The sequence below is a fragment of the Dasypus novemcinctus genome, chromosome 31 (genome assembly GCF_030445035.2).
Source record: "Dasypus novemcinctus isolate mDasNov1 chromosome 31, mDasNov1.1.hap2, whole genome shotgun sequence".
Classification (NCBI taxonomy): Eukaryota; Metazoa; Chordata; class Mammalia; order Cingulata; family Dasypodidae; genus Dasypus; species Dasypus novemcinctus.
In genome coordinates this window covers 39987110-40004707 of record NC_080703.1, presented here as the reverse complement: position 1 = coordinate 40004707, position 17598 = coordinate 39987110, and the positions used below count along the sequence as shown (strand labels likewise).

General features: G+C 39.9%; 1 pseudogene; it reads right to left on the bottom strand.

The window, feature by feature from the left end:
- Positions 1–748: 748 nt before the first annotated feature.
- LOC101446018 (ribulose-phosphate 3-epimerase-like) lies at positions 749–17299 on the bottom strand (annotated as a pseudogene).
- Positions 17300–17598: the final 299 nt, after the last annotated feature.

Sequence of the window (17598 nt, the reverse complement as noted above, 5' to 3'; positions counted from 1 at the left end):
TTTTTCTTAGGGGTCTGTGGATGGAGAAATTATTTTTATTTTCTCTTCTACTTATTACTAGGCTTTCTAGATAGAGAATTTAATGTTTAAAATAATATTTTTCATCACTTTAACCCTCTATTCTCTGCTACTGCCAATGAGAACTAAGACTCCAATATAATTTTGTTTCTATTTTTATCTCCCCAAACCTGTCTACAGAAGCTTTATTCTTGAGTTCTAAAGTTTCACTTTCTTTTTTAGGTATTTTTAAAAATTATTATTATATACACTACCTGGCACTCAGTGGGCCCTTTAAATATTAAGTCTCAATTCTTTCTCTTTTTTTCTTATTTTTAAAGAACTTCCTTTGCTTTTGGAAAATAGTTGAGAAATAACAAAATTCTTTGAGAAATGCAAAAAAAATCGTTTTTTATACTAGTTAATATGCTTACATAGGAATAAGACACATTTTTGTTTAAAACATTAATAATACAATCAAACTTTTACTCTTTATCAAAATCAAACCTCTCAGTGAAAACGTGGTATTTACCACAGTAATCTTTAAATTACCTCACTAAAATGTACATATAATATACACATCAATTTCTAAACTCTTAGAACATTCTGCACAGTAGAATTTAGTCAGTGGAATGAATAATTGCTCAGAAAAGCAGCAAAGCTTCAATTGCAATATAATTTGGTAGACAACCTTCTTGTTTTCCAGTTAAAAGGAGATTTCATGAGCAGAAACATTGGGGTCTTTGAGGTTTCATTGATCAAGAGAACGTTTCTGAGCAGCTTCTGAGAAAACATTTCTTAACAGGTTGTTCTCAGATGTGAGATTTTCACTCATGATGGCACTACCAGACAAAGTCATGTTACCTCCTGAATCTGGACATATACGGACCTGTCAGGACCTGCTCAACCAGATGGGAACTGGGTCCTCAACCAGTGACTCTTTGGTGTCATATATTCCATGAATTTCTGCCCTCCAAACCCATGTTCCACTGTCATAAACCAAGGCCATATCCATCTGATCAGCCCATGGTGCCAAATACTCAAACCTTTTTCCTGTTCTGAATGTCTTCAGTCAAAGCTCCTGGGTTCTCAGTAGCCTTGAGATAAAAGGTCTATTGATTGGCTCCTGCTACAGCCATTGGCTTTACCCACTGTTCCAGCCTGGACATTATCATGTGTATGCCATAGAAAGGGTCCTGGCATTTCTGTCTTCAGAAGTTTTCTACCACAGGGCAACAAAGGTGATGTTGGGAACAAAATGCAAAAAAAAACCGAACCTCTTGGAAGAGCTGGGCGCCTTTCCTTTACATTCAGGTGCAGATAATAAGCCCTAGATTCCAATAGCCAGAGGTACTCTGCCCCCAAGTTGGGCAGGTCTTGGTTGAGATAGATGGACCAATCCTGCAGCCAGATGCCCTGGGGCTGGTTCCCCTGGATTCTTTCTTTAGCTCTAATATTATTGCTCAGCTGTGTTGATTCTACTATTCAGCTCATCTACTGATATTGTAATTTTGATAATAATGCTTTTGGTTTTTAGAATTGTTTATTTTTAATATTTATAACATCCTTTGGAACATCTCTAAGGATCTCTAACATGTCTATTTTTTTTAAAAATATATTTATTTATTTTTTTCTCCCCCTTCATTGTTTGCACTTGCTGTCTGCTCTTTGTGTCTGTTCATTGTGTTCTCTCTGTGTCTGTTTGTCTTTGTCTGTCTTCTCTTTCCTAGGAGTCACTAGGAACCAAACCTTGGACCTCCCATGTGGTAGGTGGGTGCCCAACTGCTTGAGCCATACCTACTTCCCAAATGCTTACTTTAAAACTCTTTTTTGGCTTACTTTATTAGCTTTATTTCCTCAGGAGATAGCTCTTCTGGTCATTCTTCTCTTCTATGATATTAGATTTCCTTAAATGTTTGGGGATTTTTGATTGCTTATTTTTGCACTTGACAATACCTCTTTGCTTTTGTGAGGATTCTGACCCTGATTAAGAGGCACGTTTTCTATGGTTTTTGGATTGATTGTGCTTCCAAATGGGATATACCTATAACTTATGTTCTATATATTTCTCCTGATTCTTCAGCTATTTGCAGCATTGTCCTACCTGTTTGGCCCAAGCATTCATACCACCTGCTTTAGTTTGTAAATAAATGCCATCCACATCTAATGGGTTAGGGCAAGTGAGTTTCAGGAAGAGAAGCCAAATGTCATGCTTCCCTAAATGCAGTTCCTTGGCTAACTACACTTACGTTTACCTTCCTGCTTTTAATTTCTTCAGTCTGGTTAGGTCTATTTGTAAATGTTTTCATTTTATTTGTAGTGTTCTGAATCCAGATTCTCGATGTGAACAATATCCATTGCCTTTTACATCTTGGGCTTCCATGTAAGCTTTCACTTGAAAACAAGTGAATTACAAAATGAGACTTTAAAAGTCACTCCAAACATGACCTTATATCCATTATTAATGTTATTCCATGAGCAGCTTACCAGTAACTTGTCTTATGCTTTGTACATTGTTACATTCTTATTAAAGATGATGCTAATGCATATCAAGTCAACAGTTTCTGCAAGGAAGTGACTAAGAAGAAAATTTTCAATAAATACCAGAAGGGGATGTAAGTAGACCTAATGGTGATGAGCTGAATTTATAAGAAGAATTTCTTCCCTCAATGAAAGTGACATTGGCTCATCATATACCTGATCTAGTGTTATTATAGCACACACTTGTATGTGACTAGGGTCCAGGACCACCCAGAAAGAAATGACTGAGTGCAGTCTTCCGATCTTGGGAGAGCTTTAGCATTATGCTACACTAGTTCAGGTCAGGTTGAGCTGATATTCACACATGGTACAAGGCAGCCCCTGGCATGGCTGAGACATTGACCTCCCCTAGCATATGGAAAGCCATGCAATTTGCAGTATTCTGCAGTGTACCATAAGCTACATTGGAGGTAAGAGGGAGGCGATTTTCTATTATTTGACTGGGGTGGGTGGAATAATTTTAATTGCTAAGAAATTGCATTTTCATTGTAAAGCAATTCAAGTTATAGCAGATTCATAATGCAGCTATTGTAAAAATGACATTTCAGTGACATTTCTGTGAGAAGAACATGGTGATTTTGCAAATGACATGGTGAGGGCATAGCAGTTACGTGAATAACACATTTTCACACTACGTGTGCTGGGAGCATAAATAATGATGATGGCAATAATATTAATAATAACGGCATTCCATGAGAGAAAACCTTTTATCTCTGCAATTCCAGAGTTCTTTAACTCACACCTATCCACTTTACACTGCACTCAAATAATAGGTCTTGACGCTTTTTGATGGAGGGGAACCGAGGAGCCCAGTGGTTGCCTAACTCTGTAGCAAATTAATGGCAAACATAGAATTGGAACTGTCTTCTCTATTTTCTTTTAAAAAGTCTTCTGGGATGACTCACCAGGATGAGTATCAAGCAGGTACTGGAAATGATATTGTTCTGAATTTATCGTAGATGTATTTCCATCAGTTTTCCAAGTGGCTTGTAGGTGAGCAAATAGTATCTTCTCTCTCCATATGCATAAAAGAAAACATAGCATTGTTTTCTCTCAGAATGAACTGAGATGCTCATTTCAAATATGTTTATAGCATACTCTAATAAGTTAAACAGGTAAGCGGCTTTGGTTAGCCTTAGGGCATATTATTCCCACAGTGGATGTGTCATCTCCGTTTTATTTTCACAATGTCATTATCATGTCATTAATACAGAAGAATTCCATTTTTTCCCTCCACCTATATTTTTAAAAGAAAAATAGGTTCAGAGCAACTATATTGTCAACGACTGGAAATTAGAACTGGAGTGCTGGTTGACAGTAAGCATGGCCCGTGTGATCAGGATACTTCCATGAAGGTCACCAACGTAATTTATTAAAGACACTCCTTGCATTTATTTATAGTCACTTTGACAAAATGCCTCAGCCACTTATTTTGTTGATTCATCTCAGTGTCTGTGAATTAAAGTCTCCTCGCATTTAAGAATTTAGGATCGTAGTCTAATTACATGTTATCGATACTTTGAATTTAGGTTGGGTTTATTGTATTTGACCTACGCAAAGCATGCTGAAGCTGAGACTCTGAGACTTGTGGGAGTGAAGCATCCAGTTTGCCACCATTTGAAAGTGAGGTGCTTTCCTTCTGCATTAAGTTGCCATTGGAACCATAATTTGAATGTTGCCTTATTGTTATTATTTGGCAAAGAACGGTCTTTTGTCTTTTTGGAAGGGAAGATCGGGTTAGCAAAATTTAAATTAAAATTTAAAAAGAAAATATTTCTTCACTTTCTAAATAAACCACCTACTCTTTTAGAAATCCAATTCTCTTTACCAGGCAAAGAATATACGGTTCCAAGTTAATTCCATTACTGATCTGCTGCCACACTGATTACCAGAAAGCTAATGAATTCTGCTGTTTCATAGGCTATGATTTACATCTTGTTTGGATTGCCTGGTCCCGTGATGTCAAGCCTTCAATCAGAATTCTATGGTCTGACATCTTCATTTCCACATCTTGCAGGCAGTACCTCTTACATTCTGCCACCCAGGGTACCCATGCCTCTTGTCAGCATTCACTCAAATGACTAAATGCAAGGTGTGTCAATGCATGTTAAAGCTACAATGCAAATTGGCCTCAAAACATTGACATTGTAACATCTGCGGAGGAGTCGTCACCATGTCAATAACAATAAGTAACACTGCCATTTCTCTCCCAATGCTTCAGCTAAGAGAGACACTGTTACAGAGCTAGAATGGCAAAGAGTTGACTGTGTTTCATTCTGGTTTCTGTAAAAGGTCATTTGCAAAAAAAAAAAAAAAAGAAGTGTGTGTATATATATATATATATATATATACACGAAAGTTTATTCAAATATTTAAAGGTAAACACTCAATATGATGATTGGCCAAAACCCAGAGAGGAACTGGAGAAATTGTCTGGAGCTGGGGTGAGAAATGTTATGAAACTAACACTGTGATATATATATATGTATGTGTATATGTATATGTGTGTGTGTGTGTATATATATATATATATATATAAAACAAATCAAAACACCCACCTAATCTTTAGACTCAATATGGCTATTAAAATGAGTGATGGGGAAGCTGATTTGGCTCAACTGATAGAGGACCTACCACATGGGAGGTCCAGCGTTCAAACTTAGGGCCTCCTGACCGATGTGGTGAGCTGGCCCATGCGCAGTGCTGATGTGCACAAGGAGTTCCCTGCCACACAGGGGTGTCCCCCGCGTAGGGGAGCCCCACAAGCAAGGAGTGTGCCCCATAAGGAGAGCCATCCAGCACGAAAAAAGTACAGCCTGCCCAGGAGAGGCGCCGCACACACGGAGAGCTGACACAACAAGATGATGCAACAAAAAGAGACGCAGATTCCCAGCGCCACTGACAAGAATACGAGTGGACACAGAAGAACACGCACAGTGAATGGACACAGACAGACACCTGGGGGGGGGGGCGGGTGGGACAGGGAGAGAAATAAATAAAATAAATAAATCTTTAAAAGGAGTGATGCTAAGTGATAGCCAAGACAAATGAAAGGGTCAGGCATCATTGAAAACCTCTCTTCTTCTGCCAGTTAGAGGGGGAAAAAGGAAGCAAAAACTTGTGTCTTCAGGACAAGAAGCTTCAGTCACGTCAAAAGACAGAGTGAAGAAGAGCTGTCGAATCCAGGGCCTGTCCTCATGGAGACAAAAGCTCCTCACAGCTGACATGGTTAACTGGTGCTGCGGCTGCAGGAGGACACAGACGCCCAATGGAGCTGCCATGCAAGCGCAGAGCAGTGCTTGCAGCCACCATCTTGGGGATGGGGGTGGGGGTGTGGGGAAGGGGTTGTTGTGTGAGATTGCAGGGGTAGCATCCCCTTGGCCCTAACCAGTTCACTCCCCACCAGGGGACACTTTGGGGAAGACCGGGATGTCCAACCCCACTTCCTGTAGGAAGAGATGTTGCTGACATCTAGTTCAGACATTTAACACCAAGTTCTGAGCGGCCTCGGAATCCAGGGGTGACGCTGGGGAGTGAGAGCTGAGTGGTACTCGAGTGCCCACTCCCACTTGGAGCCCAGCAGCCCCAGTTCTTGGCTAACATTTTATTTGTAAAAGTGGTTTGCTCTGAAAGTTTGTAAACTACAGTTCCGATTCCATCCCTCCAACCCCCTGCCTTAGAAAAATCTAGACCAGAGTGAGGGAGTGACTTACACAAGGTCTCGTAATGTGGTTCTATTCAGGCATTTCCTAAGATGGGAACTATTTTGCCTCGTTGAGAGAGAAATAGTAAACGAGGGATAGGACTTGGTGGCTGGAGAATTAATGGATTGGATGGTAACAGAAGAGCCACGTTTTTAAATGGATATTCATCTGCCATCCCTCTTGCTTCACTCTTTAGCCAGAAAATGAGATTCTCAGCTGGGTTAGGCCACCTAAACAGAAAATTCCTGTCCTGGTGATGTATTTCTCAATATGACGTAGCACCACAGACAACAAATCCATTGCCCATCCCTTGGGTGTTTCGTTAGAAGATGTCATTTGGATGCCAGAAGAAGAGTTCTGTCCTTGACAATATGGTGACTCTGATCCGATATCACATGACCCAATCCTTGACCCTGACCCACTCCAGGGTCAAAGGCCACACTGGGCAAAGAACTCCCAGGTGTCCAGGATGCCTGTGGCTTTTCCCCCAGCTCTGTCGTCTGCCTGCCTTTATTCTTGCAGGGACAGCAGCTGCTGCCCGCCAGCCCTCAGCGCCGTTCCACGAAGCCGCAGGGAACAGCTGGGGCTCTCCCAAGGGCTGATCTGACACCACTGAATTTGGTCCCAAATATCTCCCACTTCATGGAAGACACATAACGTTGATGAAAGAGATAGCACTTTAGAGCTGGAAGCCCCAAATATTGTTGGGAGGCTTGCTCGCCCCACTTATTGCCCGTCTATTAAATCCATTTGTGTGGGGGGGTGAGTATTTACTGCATTAAGGTATCATGTTTTCCTGAAGCTCAGATTGAGGTCACAGATTAGATTCACTGGCTGGGGAGAAAAAAAAGGAGCCTTCTTGTGTGGGAAAAGGAAATAGCCATGAGTTTCTTTAGATTCTAAATTTTTTTTCACCCCCTAACTCACCTCCCTCGCTCCCCCACCTCCCACCTTTTAAAGTGGGGAGATCTAGAGCTGGAGGGTTAAATAAAGGTGCTATGCCTTTAAAAGCGGGCAGAGCAAATGGATCTTAATAACCCAACAGGATCCCGGGCCACCACCTCACTTCATCTGCATTGCATCTCCCTTCCCAATCGCTACTTCCATTCTCATCCTGAGCAGAGAGGGTGGGCGAGGGGGGCAGTCCGGATAAGTGCCCCTAGAACAAGCTTGCCTTCCAGGTGCTGAGCCCTCACTCCAGGCCACGGTGCCTGCGGGCAGGGACCCCATAAACCCAGAGGACTCGCCCCTCCTCACCCCAGCACCTCCCCGCCCGCATTGTGGCGGGTCGCTATGGCGCCGCGCCCGCCTGTGAAGCATTCTCCGCCATTATGACCCTCTGTGTCTTTCTCTCTGAAATGTGATCTAATTGCGGAATCCACACCTGTTCCACAGTTCACCCGCATTCAGCTCTGACGGAGGGAGACTTTCAACGAGCACACACGCGCGCACACACCCGCGCACACCCGCGTCGACAATCGCCCCGGAGTTCAGGTGGGGCCACAAAGCCATAAATTAATAAAGAGGATGAGTTGATCAGAAAATAATAGGAGGAAGAGGAGGAGGAGGGGGAAAAGGGCTGTGTTTTGTGGTCACTGGAAGATTGCTGATGGGTGCATAAATAAGGCATGCTGGAACATCTGTTCTTTGTTGTGCATTCAGCTTTTTAATGTGTTCAAAGAGCAGCTCTGACGCATCGCTGACTACCACTCCCATCCAAGCAACATTTTAGCAGAAAATAATAAACCTTCCTGGTGGGGTGCAGGGAGCCAAGGCATTCGGGCAATGCCATTAATTTGGAAATATCTCTTTTTCTGGGATTTTAAAATCTCTCTCCCTTTGAACATTGCACAAATTTGGGACCCAGCCTAACATCCCTCTCAGTCTAACCACTAAATCAGTCTGAATATCTATTCAACCTCTTTTTTTTTTTTTTTGTCAGCGAAGGAAAGGGGGAGCAGTCAAGTCAAAGTTTATATACGTTTTTTTCTCCCTGCTCTTAATTTTATTAATGTGAGCCCTTGTCTATTGGGATTTTTTTTTTTTTTTACACATTTCAGCATTTATTTGTACTGATAAAATTCAGAGGCAGCTGAGGCCCCTGACAGTTGAACAATATTGGCTGGTTATTTTGATACAGTGCGGTAGGCAGCAAAAGATTGAAAAACGGAGCATCCTAAACTGAGGAAAACCAGCTTGAATTCTAAAATAAAATTTTAGCAGCATGGATTTCTCTTGCCATAGGCTATGAGGCTACTATGAATTTCAGATGCATTTCCTGAGCTGTCAATGAGGTGGAAAGATGAGATTGGCATTACGAAGATTTGTTGCAGCTCCATCTGATGTAATTGCCATGGAAGGTATAGTGACATTAAACCGTCACCCAAGAAGAGCCTTTTATGTATGGATGGCTCGCCAGACAACGCGAGGACAAGGATGGGGTTTTCTTCCAGTCATTTTATTTAGCTTTTACGTGTCTCCCCCTTCTTAGGTCACAGCTCAAAGGCACTGCAACACCAATTAGCTGCTGGAGGTTGCCGCCATAATGAGCTTGACTAAGTCTTGCAAGGGAGACCGACCTCATGGGTTCAGGGTTATTATTTCCCCTCTCTCTTTTTCACACTTCCTCTTTGTAGTCTTGATGTCTACACTCCAGTGGGTCTTCATAGCCTTCTCTCAGTTAACCCTTTCCCGTAGGGTGGATACCATTTGCTCTTTGTCAAGGTTAGGGGAGAGGGCTGTTGGCCACCAGTAGGCTCAGTCTCTGGGCAGCATTTTGAGCACAGCAGCACCTCCAGAATTTGAGTCTATGATGCCAGAACAGAGATGTTTGTGGTTTAGTGGGTGACTTTTAAAATTTATCCTTTTGGTTGGCTTTCCACCATCCCCTTTTTTGGATAATTTGGTGGGAATTGGTGATATTCAGTTTCGAGATAATGTCATCTAAAAATTTGGGACTTATCATGGACTGAACCTAATGATGTTATATTTAAATGTCTTTGCTACTTAAAAATTCCATAATGACACCTTTTGAGATGGCCAGCTAAAGTGACTGTTTTCATAAAGAAGTGCTGTACTATGTACTATTGATACCTTCAGCATGGAAACAAATGATGATTTATGGATAGCTCTCCAAAATTTAAGTCACAAGATTTATCTTAAAATTGGAGGGTGAATTTTGTGGATGTGTAGTCAGGATATAATATGTACGATTTTACTGCATGAAACAGTGGTTCAATTAACCGGTGTTTACCACAACAGCACTTGAAGAGTTATTTTATTTATATCAAATAACTCCTTCTCTGTATAAGTTTCACCCCCTACACCCATTAAATACATATGCTATAAGGAATGATTTAGACGTCATGGTTTAAGGTAAAAACATCACCAATTTATGCCACGCAGTAGTTTCTAGAAACTATCGTGAGACCTCAGAAATGAGTAAGAATTGTAGAGAAAGTTTCTGTTGCTCTGTCATGAGCAGAATGTTAGTAGAGATATGGATGTAAAAGATGCTTGCCTTAGGAGAAAATAATGAATGTGTTATTAGAAATTAGAGGGAAGGCAGTCCTTTTAATAAAGTGACAGAGAACTTGGAATGACATTCTGATACATGCTACAACATGGATGAACCTTGGGGGCATCACAGTAAGAGAAATAAGTCAGCCACAAAGGGACAGCTATTGTATGAATCCATTTATATGAAATAATTAGAATATAAAATTTCATAAAGAAAGTAGAGTATAGGTTTCCAGGAGTGGGGGAGAGGAGGGGAAATGGGAAGTTAATGCATAATGGGCACAAGGTTTTGTTAGAGTTGATGTAAATAGTCTGTGAATGGACAGTGGTGAAGCGAGTACAACATTGTCGGTGTGATTAATTCCACTGAGTTAAATGCTCGGGAATGGTTGAGATGGTAAAGTTTATGGTTTACATATGTTTCACAATTTTAAAAAAGAGAGACTAAAGAGACAATGACAATTAAATGCAATATATGATCCTGGGCTGGAGCTGGTAATGGAGGAGAAAATATCCCAAAGGTAATTATTGAAATAAATACTGTAATCTTTTTATTAAAAAAATAAAAGAGGATATTGTGTGGAACAAACCTCAATTGTCTGCCATGTTTGGATGAACCCCCAAAGTTTTGCTTTACAGGCATAAGCCAACTGAAAGCAGACATTTTCTATGTTGTTTCAAACTTCAACTCTACCATTTTTGTCAAAGTTGCAAGGTAAACAATTATCATCAAAACCAGCTTGTGTGATTGTGATGTTGCTAGCCTAGCTGAAAGTCAGGCACCTGACTTTCTACCATCTTCCAAGGAAAGGCCACTCTTTTGTGGTGGAGGCTGGGATGTCCTGCGCAGGTTTCCCTCTAGTGCTTAAGGGTTTATTACCACGGTCAATGGGACTGCGTCCCGTGACCGCCCTCAACTCGCAGCCCTCTCTGTGAACTGCCTCAGTGGCAGAGGACCGTCTTGTCCCAGTGTTGCTGCCATCCCGTGGAGCAGCCTGAATTCAATAGCCTGTCAAAGTGGGAATGTCAAGTGCAGACCCCTTTGTTCCCACTCTCGGTGAGTCTGAAGTGTCATCCCAGTTCCAGCGCTCTGAGCAGAGTTGGCTGAGAATTTTGTTGAGACAACACTGCCCAATCCTGCTTCCTTTTGTTTCTTTCCACAGTGTATTGACTCTGAAAAGACTCCCTAATAAACTTTCTGCATGCTAATCTCTGTTTCAGAATCTATTTCCTGGGAAAAAATCCAACTTGCTAAACCTTTTCCCTCTTTTCCCAACAACCGCTACAGATTGTCATCTTTAATGAATAGAATAAACCTTCGTTCTCTAACCTTTTGGGTACAAGCTATATTTATTTACTTTCATATTATTATTTATTACTTATATTAGCTTGTTTTCCTTGTTCACATTTTTCAATCTGTGGAATTATATGGTTTTCTTAGGTTGGGATGGAATGGATCATAATTTTCCCCATTAAAATTAATGGAAATATTGTTCATTTACATTTCTTCACACAATAGTAGGGCTTTAGAAAAAATGTAAAGTTGTTAAGTGAGAGATTGCTAGTGTTATTAGCGGCATCAATCAGAATTCTCTCAGCTGCGAGCAGTGGAAGATCCAACCCAAAGTGATATAAACAATGAGGGAAATATATTCTCTCAATTAGGAAGACGTCCATAAATAGGAAAATTCCAGACCTGGCTAATTCAGTGGCTTAGTAATATGCTGCCAAGTCTGTAGCTTCATTCCATGTGTTTATTCCGTTCTCCTCAATATATCAGCTATACTTCCTGTAGTCTCAATCAGCCGTCACTACTGCAGGCACCAGCCTGGAAAGGCTAGAAGAGAAGAGAGCATGGTCCTTCCTGGATCCATCTTTTTTTTGTTTTTTTTTAAAGATTTATTTTTATTTATTTCTCTCCCCTTGCCCTTCCCCCCACCTCATTCTCTGCTCTCTGTGTCCATTTGCTGTGTGTTCTTCTTTGTCTGCTTGCATTCTTGTCAGTGGCACCGGGAATCTGTGCCTCTTTTGTTTTTGCGTCATCTTGCTGCATCAGCTCTCTGTGTGTGTGGCGCCACTCCTGGGCAGGCTGTGCTTTGTTTGCGCAGGTGGCTCTCCATGCAGGGTGCACTCCTTGCGCATGGGGGTCCCCTATGCGGGGGTCACAGGATGCACTCCTTGTGATCATCAGCACTGCATGTGGACCAGCTCACCACGCGGGTCAGGAGGCCCTGGGTTTGAACCCTGGACCTCCCATGTGGTAGGTGGATGCTCTATCAATTGTACCAAAACTGCTTCCCAAGGATCTATCTTTTAAGAACAAGAAAACCTTTCTCAGAAGCTTCCTCAGTAAACTTTACTCAACTCTCTCTGGGCAGAATTTTTGTCAAGCATTCATTGTTAAACCAATAACTGGCCAGGGAGGTAAAATTACCACGCTTGCCTGACAAGAGTCAGTGTCCACCTCCTGGGACTGGGGATGTCCTCCCCTCCTGAAGCACAAGGGTGTCCAAAGCCTAAACAGAACTTGAGTTCTCCTTGTGGAGAAGAAGGGGAGAATGGCTGGTGGTTGGCGATGGATGATGCTAGAAAAGCCTGCAGACTTTCCTTGCCAAGGGTTCCTGCCTCTGTTGTTAACCTACAGTAACTAAGTTAAGGCTTAAACCTAAGAAGCATGGTTCAAAATGGTTTTATGAATAAAATTATTTTTATAAATTCTTTATAAAACAAAATTATCATACATTCTTAATGTGTGTGTATTTCTATAAATATATAGATGCTTATACACAGCCATAATATACGACCATGCACCAAAGCAATGAGTATGTGTGCGGATGGTGCTTCTAGGTGCTATAATATTTGGCTGAAATATGCAGATTTTTGGCGTGATGACACTTTTTAAAGGCTGCTGGATACCAAATGGACTATTTCCCTATTTTAGTGAAGTCAATCCATGTGTTGGCTTTGTATATGTGTAAGATTAAACCTTTACTTATAATTTACAAAATAGTTTTTCTCATTGCAAAATAATTCATTCTCAATGCAGAAATCTTTGAAAGTCCGGAAGACATTGGTTATGTTATTTTTTTTTTCCTGCGAAGCTCATGGAAGTCCAAAGAAATGAAAGTCAGCCATAATTCAAATGTCCAGGGATGTTCTCTTTTCTATGCCCACCAGGTATTTTTCCTAGGAAAATGTTTTCACACGGCACATGTAGTTAATGTTTTATGTCTTGTAGAATTGTACAGGATTGCAATCTGGTCTATACTATTATGTTATGATTTTAACCTTTTAAATATATAATTATTTTAAACAATTAATTGAGGATCCACAATATGATTTAGAATGGCTGTGTAGTATTGCATTATACAGAAGCAACGTAATCAGGTAGTCAATCTGATTTTTGAAATTTTATTTTTAGCTATTATAATGCTGTTATGAGCATGTGTGGGCAAATGTACTTATTTAGAGCTTAGAGTGTTTATTTAAGACAAATTTCTTAAAGAGGAACTATTGTATCAAAGGACATGCACATTTAAAAGAAATTTGAGACATATTTCCTTTGATATAATTTTCCTGAAAAATTTCTCTCTGTCCCCATACTTTTACCAACACTAGGGATAGATGACTTAAAAAAATTTGTGTCTCTTTTGTTTGTGGCTTTACAAAGTATCCTATCTATTTATTCATTGAAAATGAAATTAGTAATTTTTTAAAATAATGCATGAACATGGTTTAAAAGACTACAAAGAGGAATGCGATGAGAAGTAAAAGTATGCCTTTCTTTGTCCCCTATCCACCCAGTTTCTCTCTTCAGACATGAGCAGTTGTTTCAGTTATTTATTGTTGCATAACCATCCACCCAAAACCTTGTGGCTTAATAAACATTTTATTTATTATTTCTCATTCTGTGGGTTGGTTTAATGGTTCCATTGCTAGATTTGTCTGGGCTTATTCATTAGGCTGCAATAGTTAGAGGTTCAGCTGGGCTGGAAAATCCAAGATGGGTTTACTCGCATGTCTGGCAGCTGAAGCTGCTTGTCAGCTGGGGAGCCTCAGTTCTCTACATGGCCATTTATCCTCCAGTATAAGGATATAATGGGCTTTTTCAGAGCATGGCAGTATCAGGATTCCAAGAAGGAAAAAATGGAAGTTATCAGGTCCATCAAGACCTAGTCTCAGCAGTCACATAACATTATATTTGTTGCATTCTATTAATCAAAACAAGTTGAAATGCCAGTTTAGTTTTAAGGGGAGGAAAATAGATTCTGGAAGCTAAATGCTTCCAGAGACTTAGTTTTGGCCAATGGAACATAAGTATAAGCATGATTTCCCAGGTGTGTTCTTAAAGGGAGAAGACTTGCTACGCCTTCCCTGTTGTTTTTCCTGCTGTCAGGAATGTGACCATAAGAGCTGAACTCCAAACAGCCATCCCAAATCATACTTACAAGAGTAAGAAGACAGGAACCTGGGTCTCTCATGAATTAGTATACCATCCACATGGGAAAACAAAATGTGGGGTTAAGGCCTTATTAATTTGGACTTTTATTCCACAGGTAGTCAAAGCAAAACCCAAGTAATACCACATCCCTTTATTTTTTCTACATTTCAAGATTGATTTATTATAGATGTATCTCATGTCTTCAGAATACCCTTGGGTTTTGCTTTAGATACAACCCAACAGTCTTTTTCTTTTCAAAGATGAGTTTAGCTCATTTACATTTATTGATACATCAGATTTGTTTGGTTTTAGTTCTCTCATCATTGCTTTTGTGTTATACTTCAATTTTTATTGCTTTTTTAAAATAAATTTTCACATATTTATGTTCATTTATTTTGAGTGTTTTTTTCCATTACTTGGAAGGTTTTTGTTATTTTTCTAGGCATAACCTTTGAAAATAAAACTTTGTATAACACAATTAACCCTCTATTACTTAGAGTACACGTGTACATACATACATATACATATTGTATACACTCAGCTTATAAAATACACATTTTACTATGGCTATATACACATTTACATATAATACATAGTCTACTATGAACAATGTTAGAATTAATATATTTCCATTTGCACGTCCGTCTATCCACTCTTAAATTTAGCTTTTTTCTTAATGTCTAGTTTTATATATTTAAGTATAGTCAAATCTCTATTATTTAATAGATTTTCTCTATCATGGTGAGGAAGTATCATTTACTAGGAACCTGTGAATTTGGTCAAATGTCTTTTTGGCATCTTAGGAATATTTTTTTCTCCTGTGACCTATTGTAAAAGGAATTAATACAATTCCTCATTGAATTATCATTTCTGGAATAAATTTTAATGCTTATGTATATTATTTTTTTAGTGGATTGCTACACACTTGCTAGATGGTATTTTAATTTGCAACATTATTGTAGCACTTTTATTGGTGAGGTTGGGTTGATTATTTTTGTTAGCCATCTATTGAGTTTTGGTAACAGAATTTTGCCAATTTGTAAAATAATTCGAAAGCTCTCTATTTGTCCACGTGTCTAGGAATTATTTATTATTTGAAAACCTGGGAAAATTTGCCTATGTTATTAATTAGTCTGGAAAACTCTTTTTGTGGGTAATTTTTGGGTCAATTTTTCAATAACTTCCTTTTTTGGTCTGTTCAGATTTACTGCTACTGCTATTAATACTACTAATTATTTTTCTTTTTCTTAATTGGAAAAAGTAAAATAAGATTCAATTTGAATTGGCACTTCACAATGATCATGCAGAGGATTTTCAGAGGATTTCTGCATCCTGTTAAATTTGTAACCTGTTAAAATTTATAATAATACCTATTACTTTAAATTTTTAGTTCAATATACTAACTTTGAAAGTTAATTTTAGGGAAGCAAATGTAGCCCAGGACTCAAAGAAGATGAAGGAGGAGCTCTGGTGAGAGCGGTATAAGATGTGTGTCCAGGTGTTTGATGAGCTTCAGGGCCAGGTCCTGGTCCATACAACAAAATGAACCAGGAGCTCAGAGACATGGTGTGTGAGCTGCAATGGTGCCTGAATTTCTAACTGACCTTCAAGCTTAATGGGAGCTTCTTCACTTCCGTTTTCTAAATCTCCCACACTGATTTTTTTGTTTTTTGTTTTTGTATACTATTTTTAGAGGAGTTTCAGATTTACAAAAAAATTGCACTGAAGTATAGGGAATTCCCACATATCCCCGCCCCCCCCCCCCCAACACACACACATTGTTTCTCCCATTATTAACATCTTACATTAGTGTGGTACACTTGTTACAATTGATGAACCAATATTGAAGCGTTGGTACTAACTAAAGCTTATAGTTTATATTTTGGGCTGTCCATGTTACAGGTTTTGACAAATGTTTAATGCCATGTGTCCATCATTGCCATATCTTACAGAACAGTTCCACTGCCCTAAAAATGCCCTGTGTTCCACCTCTCATTGCTCCATCTGTCTTCGGAACCCCTGGCAACCACTCTCTTTATATAAATACTAAAGGTTTTCCATTAACACAAGTGAATAACTACAATATCAACAAATCTACTTTGGTCTCTGGTTACACTCCCACCATATGTTTGTTTGTTCCTCAGTCTTGAGGGATTTGGGATGATGTCTGCCCTGCTTCGGGCTGAGTGGGGCTTGGATATTATGGGGCAGGTGGAAGGAATTGTTTTCCTTGCAGTTTTAGATGCTCCTTGTTTTCTGGGATGAGACTTGTCCATCATTGTCATTTTGTCCAGGGCAAGCCTGAAGAACTGAGGAGTAAGAGTTGGCCACAACTCTGATAGGATTCAGAGCTCAGCTGGCATATGAAACAGTCCAAAGATTTAAGTCTCCAAGAGTATATTTAATAGGTATATTGAAAATTATAGGTTCAAATAAAAGGAGTAGAAGAATCATGAATAGGGGAATTATAAATGAATATAGCTATGTTGTATTAGGGAAATCGATTATCATCTATTCCCAAATAGGATCCACTGAAAGGACATTGATTTCATGAGGCTATCATACACATTTCTTAAGGACAACTGTAATCTGCTACTATACAGGGAAGGGCATTCTAGGAAACATTGTTCCAGCTTAGCTACGTGAGTTCCAGCAGAGCCACCATCATGGTAAAGTGAGTTGACAAGGGAAGCATGAAGCTATTGCTGGAACTGCAATTATTTGATTTAAAATGAAATCGGTCAACTTTGCTGTTCTGTCTAGCAACATTGGTGAGGAGGTGGGATTGATTTTCATGCTGGACTATGGATTCTGACAAAGAGGTAAGTGAAGATAGGAAGGAACAGAGAGCTAGAGAGCTCAACGTGGTGGGGGAATTGCAGATCAGGAACTAGAGTGCAGGAGCAGGAAAGATAGGTGTCTAAAGCAGAATATGTCAATATCAGAGTTGGAGAAATTTTTAGTGATGAGAAGGCATAGGATGTGACTGGCAGGAGGTGGTTGAGGAAGAGTTGAGGTGAAGTGGTCAAAGAACTGAGATGCTAGGGCCATTTACTTGGATGTTGAAGACACCAAAAATGATGAAAGTTGTGGGCATGTTGGGGAACATGAAGCAAGATAGGGACATGTGTTCCATGAATGAGGAGAGTGGCTGGGAGGTAGCAGAGACCATGGAGGTAGAGGACGGGATTGGGTTGCACAATAGTAAGAACTTCAAAAAATGCCTTTTCTGCAGGAAGGATGAGAAGAAATCATTTGAAGCAGCCAAGGGGAGCTCAGAAGACTGCATGAAAAGATGCTTGGAAGCAAAAGTAGAAGTGGAGATATTTGGTAATGGAGGAGAAAGCTCTGTGTACACACGCTACCCTTTTCATGGAGAACTCACAACTGGCTGAT